This window comes from Leptopilina heterotoma, unplaced genomic scaffold (assembly GCF_015476425.1).
Source record: "Leptopilina heterotoma isolate Lh14 unplaced genomic scaffold, ASM1547642v1 Lhet_256, whole genome shotgun sequence".
Classification (NCBI taxonomy): domain Eukaryota; kingdom Metazoa; phylum Arthropoda; class Insecta; order Hymenoptera; family Figitidae; genus Leptopilina; species Leptopilina heterotoma.
This window is the reverse complement of record NW_025110968.1, coordinates 617700-633650: the sequence shown is the minus strand read 5'-3', so window position 1 is coordinate 633650 and position 15951 is coordinate 617700. Positions and strand designations below refer to the sequence as shown.

The 15951-nt window shown below is 28.7% G+C and overlaps 1 protein-coding gene across 1 annotated transcript in view; it reads right to left on the bottom strand.

The window, feature by feature from the left end:
- LOC122503293 (DDB1- and CUL4-associated factor 13) overlaps positions 1-15951 on the bottom strand; it is a 117224-nt gene that overhangs the window by 94108 nt on the left and 7165 nt on the right. The window lies entirely within an intron of this gene.

Below are 15951 nucleotides of genomic sequence, written 5' to 3'. Positions count from 1 at the left end.
ATTTTTAAGCAAATCCGATGATTTAAAAAAATAAATTGTCCGCCATATTAGATTCGACATTTTGAATTTCAAAAATCTAATATCATATTCGTAATCAGCGACCCCAAAAATCCCCCAGTAACGATTTTTAAGCAAATCCGATTATTTTGAAAGAAATTGTCCGCCATTTTGAATTTTAAAAATCTGATACGATATTCGTAATTAGCGACCCCAAAAAATTTCAAGCAAATCCGATAATTTTTTTAAAAAATTGTCCAAACTTATCAATCAAAACTTTAAGTGCGTTTATCTCAAAATGTCTTTTTTTGATCTGGTAAGAGTGATATCTCGAGATCTTATGAAGCGGTTTTAAAAAATCAAACGGCATTTGATTTATCGTCTTCATGTCTATAAGTGGAACTTCAAAAACTGGAAAATTTTCAACTCCCTTTTTATTTATAAGAGAAATTCTGAATAAAAATATGTGTTTTTTTCATGTTTTGGGGAAAAAGTACTCTAAAAAAAGGAGGGGAAGAAAATTCCACTTTTTTGAGGTTCCACACCTAAAGAAATATCTAACGAAGAGAATGTCACTTCGTTTTTGGTCTTATCTGTTTTATCAAGATTGGAATCGATCTTACCATAAGAAATGGACATTTTTGAAAATGGCATATATCGCTGCCATTTTGAAGTAAGAATGAAAAAAAAAATTTTTTTCCATATTCTTAAATAAATTATTTGTCACATGTAAAAGAAATTTTATAAATAAATGTCATAGTTATTTTAATAATATATACTAAAAAAGCCTTGTTTTTTCCTATTTTGAACTGGAATGTTCCCTTAAATGATTTATCAACATTAAAAAATTTAATTTATTAATTATTGTACGTGCACGGAGAAACTTTTAATACCACTAATTCTTAAAACTGGTGAGACATTTTAGTATGTTAGGTTAGATTCAAGGGAAAAACGACATAGGTTATAGAAATTGCTATTGAGACTATCAAAAACACTCATTCAGTATATATTTTACAGTTCTTCATAAGGAAACTAACGAAAATTAGTATGTTGTTTTAGAAAGAAAATAATAATTTTTGCAAAGTTGGGAAAGCCATGAATTAAAAAGAAACACAACAAATTAATTGTCTATAGATACTCATAGAGACGATAGTGATACTTGGATCTGATGGTAGATGGCAATAGGTTATGTCACTGTAACTGTAGGTAAATATATTTAACACGACGTAAGAACCTAATCTAACCTATATTATTAACGCACACACGCACACGCAAGTAAAGACACGACGATTGGTCACGGAAACCGAAAGATCGCACGATTCGTTAGAAGTACACAGCTGAATCGTCCTTATATATTAAACGAGTGGAAAAATATGTGCCTTCGAGAGAGAGCATTTTTTAAAATAACTTACTAATCAAATTATGTAAATAAGTAAAAGTCGTGAAAAAAATTATGTTATATTGAGGAACAGTTCTTGAATTTAATTTGGCATGAGGAGACATTCACGTTTATTAATAAAAGGTTTTTTCTTTCATACACGTGTGAATTTCAACTTCTTCTTCTTTAGAATTTCAACTTCGAAAACATTAGGGTTAGTTCGCGACGTCAGGTGATGGACTCGGTGATGCTCGGGTGAAATCGGTTAAGTCCGCCCGCAGTCCTTCCAAAATTGGTATGTTGCGTTAGAATGTCTCTTATATATTCTATCTATATGTGTAAAAAAGGTTAGAATTACCGTATTATTTCACAAACAAAAACTAGCATTTTATTCTTTTCTAAAGAAAAATAAGACTATTTCTAATGCAGATAGTAATTTTTGTACACCGAAGGTTGCTTAATATATAACAAACTTATCATATTTTCGTATTAATGTTGAAATTATTAGCACAACGCACGAAAAATCCTCACATTCTAACGTACTTTTAGAATAAACATAACCAAATATATTTAATATTATAAGAAAAAGTTTCTCCGTGTGCAAGGCATAATACACCAAAAAATAAATGTTAAATACAATTTTTTCAAATAAATATACATTATACAAACATTTAAAAATCAACTTTTATTATTTGGCTTGTCACAGCACTTCCATATACATATTTTAAGACGGGCCAAAAGTGTTCATTTGGCCCGTCAGATACCAAATTACTTGAAATATATTATTTACCCATCAATCTCCATTATTTAAGAAAATTTTAAATATAATGTATATTTTAACTTCAAAATACAGTTACACGTACCTTATAAGTATAAACTTTATAAATTTAACAAAATTCTTAAAAATATTTACATGCATATACCTAGAAAAAGATACATTGGACTAAAAGATTATTAATCTTCTATTTGTTTTAAATAAATTTTATTTGGAATTTTATCAAATAATTTACTTGGTTCTGATACAAATATACTTTTATTCAACTCAAAATATATGGTTTGAATAAAATTTTCACTGGAAGAAAACAATAACTTTTGAAATTTTAAGAATAATTTCATTTTTAGAGGAATTTATTTAAAATAATTGAAATTCTGATATGAATTTCATTATTTATGAAAATAATTGAATCCGTGAGAAGAATTTTAATAAAAATTAAATATAATTTGATGGAAATTGAAAAAATTCAATTTTTTAATAAAAATTAAGACAATTTTTGTTCCTCAGCATTATTCAAAGTTTGACGAATGAACAAACTTTCCTTCTGATGGCAGATTTTCTGCATTTTTAACAAAATAGCGAAACTTTACAAAAATTCACTAATATTTTTGAAATTTTTTTATTCTAATTGTTTTGAAATTGTTTCAATTGTTAAACATAAATTTGTAATTGGAAAATTTTTGAATAATTGGATTTTACTAAAATTGAACAATAAGAATATATTCTTATAGTAAGAGTATTTACCACTTAATTTAAGTAGGGAATATCCTTGGCACCTATTTTTAGTATATATATTCTTAAATTAAGAATATTTTTTTTCAGTGAATGGATTTCAGAATTTTTTTGTTTGAATAATCGAAATCTCGAAGAACTTTTTTAAAAATTTTTTGGTCAGCCCATAGTTCTCGTGCCAGAGGTTGGGTCAACCATACAGATGATAATGGTTAGAGACCCATACTTTATGCAAGTCGCATAATCGCATAATGTTCTCAAACTGAGCATAACTTCTGTATTTTGTGAGTTATTAAGAATTCATACAAAATAAATGTGATTTGTGATCGCATCCAATCGCATAATTATACTTTCAGTGCGTAATTTTTTTTCATTGCATAATTTAACACTATTTGCATAATCATCGCATAATTGTTAATTTTATGTATAAAAATGCTATAAAGTATCTTTTATATGATTTTAATAAATTTTTAAACGTTGTTACTTCCCGGTCAATGCATAGACTATGCTAAGTTTATATTTTTGAGACGATTTAAACCAATGTCTAGACTGATCTCATTACTTGTTTCTATAAAGAAAATTTTACATTTTGAAAAGATTAAAAGTTTTTAATAAAATAAATTCAGGGACCGTTACGAAAGTTTAGTTTCGTTTTAGTTTCGGGGTTGATACAAAACTAAATTAACAAACTGAGTTTAGTTTTGTGTCGACTCGAAACTAAATTAACATACTGAATTTAGATTCGTGTTGACTCGAAACCAAATTAATAAATTGAATTTAGTTTCGAGATACGAAACTAAACTAAAAAAATTAAATTTATTACAGTGTAGATCGAAAACAAGTGTCTGAGAAACTCAATTATTTAGTTTCAATTAAAAAATCGCAGCAAAAAACAAAATATTGAAAGTAATAATATTATTATAACCTTAATACTAGATATAAAGCAGTATAAAGAGACTTCAATAGAAAATAAAGTGGAAAAAGTGAATCTAACTTTCATGAATATTAAATATTGAAATATTTCGTTTTTTAGTGATTTTTTTACTGACATTAAATATTTAAGTTTATCGGACTTTAGTTTCGAGTTGACACGAAACTAAATTAAATTAAACGTAAATTTTAAATTTAGTTTCGTTTCAGAATCGGTCCCTGATGATAATATAAAATGCGTTAAAAAAGAAATTTACATTTTATTTAATTATAAAAATAACTTTATGCACGGGAAAAAAATTTTACTTGGAGCAACTACAACTTTCATTATATTAGTGAATTTTTTATTCATTTCAGTTAAAACTTTCGCTATATACACGATTGATGCCAAAGTTAAACTTCTATTATTGTTCATTTAATTGTTTTTATGTTAAAAAATTATTTATTAACTATATTAAAACCATTTAAAAATTATTATTTACAAATAAAACCTAACCATGCGTCATTGTATAATTTTATTTTCATCGCACAATTTTTGCATAATATTTAGCTTTTTCATTGCATAATTTCAAAATTTTCATTGACACAAAATAGTGTGTCTAGTAATATCTAAGTAATATTCCAGGATGATGTTGAAGGAATGTTCTACCGTAATATTAATGGAATATTCCAGGGTGATGTTGAGGGAATGTTCCCAGATAATATTAAATATGTTGAAGATACCATTAAATCTCGTTTTTACTAAAGAAGTAAAGAAAGAAGAAAAAGAGAAAAAAAGTCAAATTTTTTCAAAGTATGAAATTTTGGAATATTTCTAGGGAGTATTCCATTAATATTACGGTGGAACATTCCCTCAACATCATTCTGGAATATTACTTCGAAATTACCGTGGAATATTCCTATTTTGGAATATTCATGTGAGGTGGACATTTTAATATTACATACTTTAAGATCCCTGGAACATTCCACTAGAATATTCCGAATATGAAATGTAATATTCCCTTCATTTTAAGGTTATATTCCGTGCTGCTTGGCACGGTGGTCTTGAAGCAAAATAAAGTTTTTCTACGTCGCCAAAAAAAATCATTTGTACAATCTTTTAGAGCGTCATCTCAAGATTCAAAATCAGTAAATATTGAAATCCCAGCTGCTCGTCCTTGCGTTTTTTCAACCAATACTGTTTTCATTGAGGTGTACTTGCGTTTGCGAAGGCAAAATATTGGCCCCACTTTACTGTTTTTTTCGCAGTCATAATATTTAAAAGATTAAAAACTGTTTTTGCACCTTACAATATAATATTTAAACTACAAAAAGAAATAATTGTTTCTTTTTTCAACTATTATTTATGATTTGTAGAGGGCGCCAAAGTATGGCGATCTCTAATTCGTAAGATTTTGCGGTGCCCCCGATATAGCCACTCCTGACAGTCTGAAATCAAAAAAACAAAATTTTTTTCTTAGTATACATAAATACCTAGTGGACGTATGTGATGGAATTAAAAAAAAGTAAAAAAACGAAAATGACGCCCTTTTAAAGTAAAAAATTTAAAAGATCAAAATCATCGTTTCTTAAAAATTGACTTTAAAAGGTCGCCATTTTCGTTTTTTTTTACTTTTTTTAATTCCATCACATACGTCTACTAGGTATTTATGTGTACTAAGAATTAAATTTTGTTTTTTGACTTTAGACTGTCAGGAACTGCTGTATCGGGAGCACCGCTAACTCTTACAAATTAGAGATCGCCATACTTTGGTGCCCTCCACAAATCGTAAATAATAGTTGAAAAACGAAACAATTGTTTCTTTTTGTAGTTTTAATATTGTATTTTAAGGTGCAAATAAAGTTTTTATTATCTTTTATTATCTTTTAAATATAATTAGGACTTTTTTCGGAGCAAGCAGGTGAATCTATTCATCGACATTTTTTGGAAACTTGGAAAAGTTATAAAGTTAACGATTTAAATTAGGGACCGTCACGGAATCAAAACAAAATTAAAAAATACTTTTGTTTTGATTCCGATATGGGTATCAGAATCAAAATTCCACTCTATTTAGTTTTGGTTCCAATATCAAAATTCCACTCTATTTCGTTTTGGTTCCAATATCAAAATCAAAATTCCATTCTATTTAGTTTTGATTCCAATATCAAAATAAAAATTCTTTTTTGTTTTAATTTTAATAAAATACTACTGCGCATGTATAAGTCTCATTGAACCTAAATTTTGTTGCAAATGTCAAATATATCAAAAGATAATATCGTTTTTACATAAGAAATCTGAAGTAGAATTCGAATCGACTTCTGTTTCTATAAGAAAACCGAATTCCAGTATTACAGTATCAGAATCAAAATAGGAAGTGAATTTTGTTTCGTTACAGTATCAGAATCAAAACAGAAAGTAAATTTTGTTTCGTTACCGAATCAAAATCAAAATACATTAATAATTTCGTTTTGTTTTGGAATATCGTAACGAAATCAAAATTTGATTTCCGTGACGGTCCCTGATTTAAATCATCCTGCATACCTAGAGAAATTGAAAAGTGCTGTTACACAATTTTCTTCTCTGAATATTTGAATTACAGTTTTGTAAATATACATTAAATATGTATGTATATTGTGTATTATTGTACAAGTAGTTTTATCGTATTAAAAAGTATAAATTGTTTAATCATATAAATTTGTAACTATTTTATTAAAAAAATACCACTCTTATTTGCGACCAGTTGTTCTTTATTAATTTTTATGTGCACTCACCATTGATAATTTTTTTATTTTTATTTTTTTATATAACAAATTATTAAAAAATGTTCAAATTATAAAATCTAACTCAAATTAAATTGATATATAAATTTACTAAAACGGAAAGAAAATAATTTTAGAAATTAAAAAATTTGTTTTAATGAAAATCTTATTTTTTCGAAAAAACGCTAGGACGAGCAGCTGGGATTTCAATATTTATTGATTTTGAATCTTGAGATGACGCTTTAAGGGATTGTACAAATGATTTTTTTTGGCAACGTAGAAAAACTTTATTTTGCTTCAAGACCACCGTGTTGGGTAAAGGTAATCGAATTTCTTTTAAATAATAATAATAATAGTTAGTAGTAAAATAAATGATCATGGGAAGGTGAAGAATTGAAAAATTCAATGTATCGTCAAAATTGCGACGTTTCGTTGGCTAAGGTTTGCCTCATAAGGCTAAATTTATTTAAACAGAAAAACACTTTAATATTTATAAGGGTCTAAAAACAATATTATACACTATAGTGAAAATATGTTTAAGAATATCCTACCAGATTTGTTAAAAAATAAAAATCGCGTTCTAATAAATTTAGCCTGACGAGGTTGGCAGACCTTAGCCAACGAAACGTCGCAATTTTGACGATACATTGAATTTTTCAATTCTTCACCTTTCCATGATCATTTATTTTACTACTAACAATTAAACTATGGAAGGATTTCATAAAATTAAATTATTTTTTTAATTTTTTAAATAAAAAATTATTCCAAAATAATTCATAAAAATTAATTTTTTCTTGATAGTTTTTCAAAAATTAAATTATAAAAAAAATCAATTTTAAATCTGTAAAGTCTAATTATTGTTAAAAACAGAAAGAGTTTGAAATAAATAAAATCTTTTTAACCCCTTCGTTGGCAGAGGCAATTCTACCAAAAGTGCCCAAAATGTACAGAAATTTTTTTTTTTAAATTTGTACCTAGGGGTTATTAGAGTCGCTGATTACGAATCTGAGGTCAAAATTGAAAAATTCAAAATGGCGGATCCAATATGGCGGACATAAAAAAATCAAAAATCGACCAAATCAGATAAAATTTGTTACTCGGGGGTTTTTGGGGTCGCTGATTACGAATCTGATGTTTGTTTTCAAAAATTCAATATAGCGGATCCAATATGGCGGACTTAAAAATTAAAAATCAACCAAATCGGTTCAAATTCGTTACTCGGGGATTCTCGGGGTCGCTGATTACGAATCTGATGTTTGTTTTCGAAAATTCTTAATGGCGGATCCAATATGGCAGACATAAAAAATTGAAAATCGACCTGATCGGTTAAAATTCGTTACTTTGGGGTTTTTGAGGTCGCTGATTACGAGTCTGGGGTCTGTTTTTCAAAATTTAAAATGACGGATAATATGACAGACGTAAAAATTAATAATCGATCAAATTGATTGAAACTCGCTACTCGGGAATTTTTAGGGTCGATGATTACGAATCTGACTAGCTAATGCAGGGGGTCCCCAAAAGTAAAAATGAAGTAATTTTGTATATCTCCGTTAGTCTTATCATGCAACATTTTGTATTTTTTCAAGTCAATTCCAAACTGAATAACAAATTTCAATCGAATTATAATAAGCATCCTGAATGAGTACGAAGACTAAATCAAATGAAAACCTTTTTTGCATGTTTTTCCACCTTTCGGAATTCATCATTTTTAATTTCCTAAATTTCAATTTTTTTAAATTAGTCTTATTCGTAATTTTTAACCGAAAATTCCGTCATATGCCAAATTTCACAAAAATCTAAATGATTTTTCAAATTATCGTTCGCCATATTGGGTCCGCCATTCTGAATTTTTAAAATTTGACTTTGGATTTGACATCAGCGACTTGGAAAACTTCCAATAGTATCAAGTTTAATGAGAATACACCAGTTTTCAAGAAAATCTCTAGAAAACAATCAATTTTCAAAAGATTCAATCGCCATATTGGATCCGACATTTTCAGTTTTTAAAAACAGACATCAGATTTTCGATCAGCGACCTCAAGAACTACCGAGTAACGAATTTTAGCCGATTTGGTCGATTTTTACTTTTTCCGTCCACCATATGGATCAGCCATTTTGAATTTTTGAAAACAAAAATAAGAGTCGTAATCAGCGACTCCAAAAACTCCCGAGTAACAAAGTTTAGCCGATCTAGTCGATTTTTAATTTTTTATGTCCGCCATATTGGATCCGCCATTTCGAATTTTTAAAAACAGACATCAGATTCGTAATCAGCGACCCCAAAAACCCCCGACTAGCGAATTTTAGCCGATTTGGTCAATTTTTAATTTTTTATGTCCGCCATATTGGATCCACCATTTTGAATTTTCGAAAACAATTATCAGATTCAAAATCAGCGACCCCAAAACCCCCGAGTAACGAATTTTAGCCGATTTGGTCGATTTTTAATGTTTACGTCCGCCATATTGGATACGCCATTTCGAATTTTTAAAAACAGACATCAGATTCGAAATCAGCGACCCCAAAAACCCCCGAGTAGCGATTTCCAGCCGATTTGGTCAGTTTTTTAATTTTTATTTCCGCCATATTGGATCCGCCATTTTAAATTTTGGAAATCTGATGCCAGATTCGTGTTCAGCGACCCCAAAAACCCCCGAGTAACGATTTCCGAATGATTTAATTGCAATTTGAAGCTAATTAAACATGATATAAATGGTTGACGCATAAATGCGTCAATGCCAACGAAGGATGAAACTGAAGTTACCAACGTTTGTTCGACGAAAAATATAATACGTAATAATTTCCATTTCCCCGCCTCAGATCCAATTTTTTTTCCACTTTTATTATAAATACTAATGTTAGAAGCCATTAGAAATTATTTTTAAGAGGAACCAGGTCGGGGAGGGCAACGATTTTGACATTTTTTTGTTACCGATTTTTCGAAAATTAAGAAATTTCGAAACAATGTCTATTTTCCCGCCTCAGATCCAATTTTTTTCCACATTTATTAAAAATACTAATGTCAGGAATCATAAGAAATTATTTTCAACTGGAACCAGGTCGGGGAGGGCAATGATTTTGACTTTTTGTCACGGATTTTTCGAAAATTCAGAAATTTTGAAACAATTTCTATTTCCCCGCCTCAGATCCAATTTTTTTTCCACATTTATTATAGATACTAATATTAGAAGACATTAGAAATTATTTTCAAGTGGAACCAGGTCGGGGAGGGCAACGATTTTGACATTTTTTTGTTACCGATTTTTCGAAAATTAAGAAATTTCGAAACAATGTCTATTTCCCCGCCTCAGATCCAATTTTTTTCCACATTTATTAAAAATACTAATGTCAGGAATCATAAGAAATTATTTTCAACTGGAACCAGGTCGGGGAGGGCAATGATTTTGACTTTTTGTCACGGATTTTTCGAAAATTCAGAAATTTTGAAACAATTTCTATTTCCCCGCCTCAGATCCAATTTTTTTTCCACATTTATTATAGATACTAATATTAGAAGACATTAAAAATTATTTTCAAGTGGAACCAGGTCGGGGAGGGCAACGATTTTGACATTTTTTTTGTTACCGATTTTTCGAAAATTCATAAATTTCGAAACAATGTCTATTTCCCCGCCTCAGATCCAATTTTTTTTCTACATTTATTAAACATACTAATGTCAGGAATCATAAAAAATTATTTTCAACTGGAACCACCCAGTAAACGAAAACAAATTGAAATGAATTAAAAAGAATTCACAAAGAGCTTTCGTGAATCCCGCTTTGTGACAAATACGAATTGGAGCCATGATGCAATTTTCCCGAATTCGTGAAACTGTATTGAACTTCCGAACCTTCTATCCGTACCAATTCACTGGACAAGTTTTGAGCCTTTAATTTTTTTAAATTCGTTAGCACGAATTCAATGCATTCCTTGGCCATTTCTTTCGAATGCGAATTCGTTTGGACAAATTGGTACATATTGAATTAAATTCAATTGAATATACAAAGAGCTTGAGTGAATCCCGCTTTGTGACAAATACGAATTGGAGCCTACCAAAAATGTTAATTCGTTTCAATTCATTTGAATTAGTTTTTTTTTACTGGGCAGGTCGGGGAGGGTAATAATTTTGATTTTTTGTCGCGGATTTTTTAAAAAATCCGAAAAATCCGTGCCAAAAAATCAAAATCGTTGCCTTCCCCGACCTGGTTCCACTTGAAAATAATTTCTAATGGCTTCTAATATTAGTATCTATAATAAATGTGGAAAAAAAATTGGATCTGAGGCGGGGAAATTGTTACGTTTTATAATTTTCGACGAACAAACGTTGGTAACTTCAGTTTCATAACGAAGGGGTTAATGATGAAGAATAACATTCAGAATTTTCTTATGAATTCTTGAAATTGTATATTATTCCAGCACCTTTGACAAAATTTCCTGACTTTTTTCTGATTTCCCTGAATAAATTTAGAAAAATAGTGATTTTGTGTAGAATTCTTCTGAATAATTGAATTTTTGAATGTTAATGACATGAAAATAATATGAATCAATTTTGACTAGAAAACTATTAGAAACAAAATAACAAATAAGTAATTAAATGTAATTTATTTTTAATAATTAATAAGTCAAAAATAATTTAATGAACATATCTTCCATTATCGTCTCATTGGCAATTACGCTTTCCTATGAACAATAGTCAACCTTAAAAGATAACATGCTTCACGGAATAAAAATTACATTATTGTTATATATGTTAAAAGTGAAATAACCCAGGTGCGAATTTGGGTTGGCCGACAGAGTTTGAAGGTTGCCCCAACTTTGCCAAGCGAAGTTTTGGTTGCCAGAGTTTGACCAACTTTGGCAAGTACTAGTGACCACAGTTGGCCCGACTTGCAAGCCAACCATTACATGCAGAGTTTAACCAACCGTCGGGCCAACTTTGGCGACAAAGGTTGGCACAACTCATCTAAACGTAGTTTAAAAGACTTTCAGTTTCGGTTGGCCAATCTCTGGGCCTCGGTTGGCCCGACGTTGGCAAATCTCTGTGAAACGCAGTTTAATTGACTTAAACTTTCTTGGCTGGCCAAACTCTGGGCCACGGTTGGCAAAACACTGTGAAACACAGTTTAAATAACTTAAACTTTCTTGGTCGGCCGAAATCTGGGCCACGGTTGGCATAACTTTGTCAAATGCAGTTTAATTGACTTCTACTTTCTGGGTCGGCCAAACTCTGGGCCTCGGTTGGCCCGACTGTTGCAGCTTTAATATACATTTAACGTTATGCACTCCCATGTGAGCGTAGCGTAGTGGTCAGTGTATAAGTCTTCGGTGCGTTAGGTTAGGGATTCGAACCCAGCGAGCGTTAGATATTTTCAAAAATGTATGTATGAGATTGTGTTTAATAATAATAGGTCATGGAGTAATATAAGGAGACTTAACGGTCATGCCAGTATGATGTGAAAAGTGTGCCACCTTTTCGTACTACAAGTCCTCTCGTCTTACTTTCCCGGATGTCACGCCCCTCGTGGATAAAAATTGTACTTCGGTTGTGAACAAGAACACATGACATAACCTACAGCAGTAAATTTTTGTAAATTTAAATAGTGGACAAATGCACTTCTCCTCTTTTAATTAAAGAAGGACATAAATTGTCTTTGTTTAAACCAAGGGTTTGTTCTTTTAAATATTTGACTAATAACTTTAAATTGTAATTTGTTGAGTAATGAGAAGGCCTAGATACGGTTTGTTTTTTAATGAAATTTATAAAAATCTAGGCCTTCTCATTACTCAACAAATTAATTAATTCGGTCAAACAAAAATCACAAATTTAAATTGTAATATTTGTTGCTGCCATTTATTAAGAAAATAGTTATGAATATTGAAAGCAAATTGTTTCACAAAAAGAACAAAGAATTGCTGAGGAGTCATGTCATTTGTGAGTTGCATTTTAAAGAAATGCATTTAAATACACAAACACTAATTATTTGTTACGATTTATGAAAATACCTACATAAATAATTTATGTAAACACTGAAAAACTTTTCAACTTTAAAAATATTTAATTTCTATAAACACATCGAGCATCTGACAGTAGCAGACGATATTTAGTTTACTTTTTCCCCGTTAGAGACACTACTGTCTAGGAGAGTAAAGAATCATGAATTGAGATACATGAAATTGGCACACTGAAAAAAAAATTTATTTGATTCAAATAATTCAAATTATTTGAAAAATATTTAATTGATTTAAATACTTTTTAGTTGGATCAAAAAAATATGTATTTGATTCAAATAACTTGAATTATTTGAAGCACACTTATTTGAACCAAATAAATCGTATTTGATTCAATTAAATAATAAATTGAATTAAATAAATGAATTTGTTTAATACAAATAATGAGTTAGTTGAAACTATTCTTTTATTTATTTCACTCAAATACTTCGTATATTTGATGCAAATAAAAATTATTTGACACAATAAATTTATTTTATTGATTCTAATAAACTTAATTATTTAATCCGAATAATTCGTTATTCAAAGCTAATACACTATTTTATCAAGACAAATAAAAAAATATTTCAATCAATTAAATAATTATTTGAAACGAAAATAATGAATTACTTGAAACTGTTCATTTATTTATTTCACTTAAATATTTCATTTATTTAATACAAATAAAAAAATTTTCGACAAATAAATGTGTTATTTGGATACAGAATATACGGCACTGACATTGATATAGTAGATTAGCCCGAATTCTCACCAAGTCTCAGTGGCCGTGCGGTTTAAATAGGTGCGTTAGGGGCGGGGGGACGTGAGTTCGATCCCACATGCGAGCGAATATTTTTCATTCTTCGTTTGTGTGTTGTGTTGTAAATAAAAACTGTGTAAACTTGTTTGTAAATAATATTAAAAGTCTGTTAAAATAACAGTTAATAAATATAATATATAAATATAATATAATAATAAATTAATAAATTAAAAAAAAAACTAAATACTTAAAAAAAATTTTTTGTATTAAATATAGAATGAAATAATTTTTATAATTGATTCAAATAATTATTTACTAGCTTGAAATATTCCATTTATTTGATTTGAATAATTTGTATTTGATTCAAATAAATAGTTATTTGATGCGATAAAATAAAATATTTAGGTCAAATAAATATGTATTTGGTTCAAATACACATTTATTGGATTATAACCAAATAAATGATTTATTTGAATCAAATAATTTTTATTTGATTCAAATAAATTTTTCTTTCAGTGCACACATTGTATGTACGTCGTTGAATCTCCTTATACTACTCCATGTAATAGGTAAAGGTTATATCTGATGTTCCCGCATATAATAACGTGTTAATTGTATAAATAATTTAGTTTTTTAATAATTTTTTACCTTTGGCAGTTGAAGTTGGCCAAACTTTGAAAATTGTGGTTGGCCCAACTTACGCATCTAAAGTTGTGCCAACATTGGCGTCAGTCTTTGGACCAACCATTGAAATGTATGGTTGGCACAACATATGCATTGTAAGTTGGGCCAACTTCCTTATGAGTTGTCGGGCCAACCATCTTTGCCATTAGACGGTGAACCATTATTAGACACACTATTTTGTGTCAATGAAAATTTTGAAATTATGCAATGAAAAAGCTAAATATTATGCAAAAATTGTGCGATGAAAATAAAATTATACAATGACGCATGGTTAGGTTTTATTTGTAAATAATAATTTTTAAATGGTTTTAATATAGTTAATAAATAATTTTTTAACATAAAAACAATTAAATGAACAATAGGGTGTCCCAAAAAAATAAAAAGTTTTTTTTTATTGGGTCTCATCCCCTAAAAATCTTTTAATTTGTGTAAAAATAAGAACACAATATTTGGAAATAAAATTTTTTAATATTAACCCGTAGTTCAGAGCCTTTGAACCATAAAAACGCTAAAAATGTAGTGTTTTTTCATTTTTAACATAAATATAAATGTCAAAATATAATGATTAGGGTGTCATTGTAAAGATAATTAAATTACCTTTCGATCCATATGTCACAGTATAAGATTCAATGAAAATTAAGAGTGTTACAGTCGATTAAAGATTAAATTTCATGGAAATTTTGATGATTATTAGACACTTAAGTAAAGAGTACTTTTTTCACATTGAACAGTAAAAAATATTTAGATTTTAATTTTTTTATTAAGAGTCTAACATTACAAATTTCCGTAATTTAATCGTCGATTAAATTCGTCTCAAAATCCGTTACCCGATTTTTAGACGAATTCGATCGACTTTTATGAAGTTCTTCGCCATTTTGAAATTTGAAAAACTGACATTGGACTCTAAATCATCGACTTCAGTATTTCTTAATCACTGATTTTAGTACGTTTAGTGGTTATATCTAAACTTATTGTTTCAATTTTTGCTGCAAATGTTGAAGGAATGATAAAAATTAAAAAAATAGTTTCGTTCACTAAATCTAGTGTATAATTGTCATATTCAATCAAATCGAGGTCCACAAGGGCTAAAAATTTTCGTAATGTTAGACTCTCAATAAAAAAATTAAAACCTAAATATTTTTTACTGTTTAATGTAAAAAAGTACAAGTTACTTAAGTGTCTAAAAAATAAAAATCATCAAAATTTTCATAAAATTTGATCTTTAATCGACTGTAACACTCTTAATTTTCATTGAATCTTAAACTATGATATATGGATCGAAAGGTAATTTAATTATCTTTACAATGACACCCTATTCATTATATTTTGACATTTATATTTATGTTAAAAATGAAAAAACACTATATTTTTAGCGTTTTTATGGTTCAAAGGCTCTGAACCACGGGTTAATATTAAAATTTTTTATTTCCAAATATTGTGTTCTTATTTTTACACAATTTGAAAGAATTTTAGGGGATGAGACCCAATAAAAAAAAACTTTTTATTTTTTTGGGACACCCTAATGAACAATAATAGAAGTTTAACTTTGGCATCAATCGTGTATATAGCGAAAGTTTTAACTGAAATGAATAAAAAATTCACTAATATAATGAAAGTTGTAGTTGCTCCAAGTAAAATTTTTTTCCCGTGCATAAAGTTATTTTTATAATTAAATAAAATGTAAATTTCTTTTTTAACGCATTTTATATTATCATCAGGGACCGATTCTGAAACGAAACTAAATTTAAAATTTACGTTTAATTTAATTTAGTTTCGTGTCAACTCGAAACTAAAGTCCGATAAACTTAAATATTTAATGTCAGTAAAAAAATCACTAAAAAACGAAATATTTCAATATTTAATATTCATGAAAGTTAGATTCACTTTTTCCACTTTATTTTCTATTGAAGTCTCTTTATACTGCTTTATATCTAGTATTAAGGTTATAATAATATTATTACTTTCAAT